The sequence below is a fragment of the Petromyzon marinus genome, unplaced genomic scaffold (assembly GCF_048934315.1).
Source record: "Petromyzon marinus isolate PM22_M1 ecotype Great Lakes invasive population unplaced genomic scaffold, UKy_Petmar_22M1.pri1.0 PM_G_Scaffold_137, whole genome shotgun sequence".
NCBI classification, from domain to species: Eukaryota; Metazoa; Chordata; class Hyperoartia; order Petromyzontiformes; family Petromyzontidae; genus Petromyzon; species Petromyzon marinus.
Genome location: NW_027422692.1, coordinates 200,001 through 202,500, shown reverse-complemented (window position 1 = coordinate 202,500; position 2,500 = coordinate 200,001).

Here is a 2,500-nt window from a genome sequence, read left to right as displayed (position 1 = left end):
CTCATCCCCACCAGAGATCAGCCCAATGAGGGTGGTGTCGTCCGACAAACTTCAAGAGTTTGACGGACAGATGATTGGAGGCGCAGCTGTTGGTATACAGGGAGAAGAGCAGTGGGCAAAGGACGCAGCCCTGAGGAGTTCCCGTGCTGATGGACCTGGAGTCAGAGACTTCTGTTCCCGGCTTAACGCACTGCTTCCTGTCAGAGAGGAAGTCTGTGATCCACCTGCAGGTGGAGTAGGGCACGTTCAGCTGGAAGAGCTTGTCCTGAAGCAGGGCAGGGATGATGGTGTTGAAGGCAGAGCTGAAGTCCACAAACAGGATCCTGGCGTAGGATGCTGGGGCGTCCACATGCTGTAGGGTGAAGTGGAGGGCCATGTTAACTGCGTCGTCCACAGACCTGTTGGCTCTGTAGGCAAACTGAAGGGGGTCCAGGAGAGGGTCTGTGATGGCTTTGAGGTGTGCCAGGAGCAGGCGCTCAAAAGACTTCATTACCACAGATGTAAGGGCGACCGGTCTGTAATCATTTAGTCCTGTTGGCCTTAGCTTTTTGGGCACAGCGATGATGGTGGAGGACTTGAGACAGGCTGGTACATGGCATGTCTCCAGGGAGGTGTTAAAGATGTTGGTGAACACCGGAGACAGCTGGCCAGCGCAGTGCCTGAGGGTGGCTGGAGAGACAGAGTCCGGCCCGGCTGCTTTGCGTGGATTCTGCCTCTTGAAAAGCCCATTAACTTCTCCCTCCTGAAAGGAGAGAGTCGTTTCTGTAGTATGGGTGGGGGATGGGGCCTCTTGGGTGGGAAGGGGTGGTTCAGGACAGTCCAATTGTCTTTCAAATCTACGGTAGAACTCGTTCAGGTCGTTGGCTAGGCGGGAGTCGTTAGTGGTGTGGGGCGCTCTGGGTTTGTAGTTGGTGATGTGCCTGAGCCCTTTGGCAGACAGAAGCAGCGTCGTTAGTAGAGAACTGGTGTTTTAGTGTCTCTGAGTACAGTCGTTTAGCCTCTCTCACCGCTTTGCTAAACCTGTTCTTCGACTCCTTGAATCTGTCTCTATCCCCACTCCTAAACGCTTCCTCCTTCTCCAACCTCAACCTTTTGAGCTTTGCTGAGAACCAGGGCTTGTTGTTGTTAAAGTTCACCCTGGTACGTGTTGGGATACAGCAGTCCTCACAGAAGCTGATGTACACAGCCTCTGTGAGTTCATCCAGACTATTGGTAGCAGTCGTGAACATATCCCAGTCAGTACAGTCTAAGCACGCCCGCAAATCTTCCACAGCCTCACTGGTCCACTGTTTAGATGTCCTCACAGCAGGTTTACAGAGTTTTAGTTGCTGCCTGTATGCACGAATCAGGTGGACCAAGGGAGTTCTGTGCGAGCCGAACAGCCCCGTGACCCACAAGAGAAACATCCCCGCCAAATTCGAGCGTTTGACGGGGTCTATCCGTGAAAAAATATTCACGTTTTTGAGTGCACATGCATTTCTGCTGCAAATGCCTCTGGAAGTTTCATGCCGTTCGTATGCCAATTGTGGCAACACGAAAATGACCCGTTTTCCCATTCCGAGGGATTTCTGTGCGACCCTAACAGCCCCGTGAGCCACAAGAGACACATCCCCGCCAATTTCTAGCGTTTCACGGGGTCTATCCGTGAAAAATATAGACGTTTTTGAGTGCACATGCATTTCTGCTGCAGATGCCTCTGGAAGTTTCATGCCGTTCGTACGCAATGTGGCAACACGAAAATGACCCCTTTTCCCATTCCGAGGGATTTCTGTGCGACCCTAACTAACAGCGCCCGTGAGCCACAAGAGAGACATCCCCGCCAATTTATAGCGTTTCACGGGGTCTATCCGTGAAAAATATAGACGTTTTTGAGTGCACATGCATTCCTGCTGCAAATGCCTCTGGAAGTTTCATGCCGTTCCTATGCAATGTGGCCACACAAAAATGACCCGTTTTCCCATTCCGAGGCATTTCTGTGCGACCCTAACAGCCCCGTGAGCCACAAGAGAGACATCCCCGCCAACTTCTAGCGTTTGACGGGGTCTATGCGTGAAAAATATTAAAATTTTTGAGTGCACGTGCCTTTCTGCTGCAAATGCCTCTGGAAGTTTCATGGCGTTCCTATGCAATGTGGCAACACGAAAATGACCCCTTTTCCCATTCCGAGGGAGTTCTGTGCCACCCTAACAGCCCCGTGAGCCACAAGAGACACATCCCCGCCAATTTCTAGCGTTTCACGGGGTCTATCCGTGAAACATATAGAAGTTTTTGAGTGCACATGCATTCCTGCTGCAAATGCCTCTGGAAGTTTCATGCGGTTCGTACGCAATGTGGCAACACGAAAATGACCCGTTTTCCCATTCCCAGGGATTTCTGTGCGACCCGAACAGCCCCGTGAGCCACAAGAGACACATCCCCGCCAATTTCTAGCGTTTCACGGGGTCTATCCGTGAAAAATATCAATTTTTTTTTGACTGCACATGCATTTCTGCTGCAAATG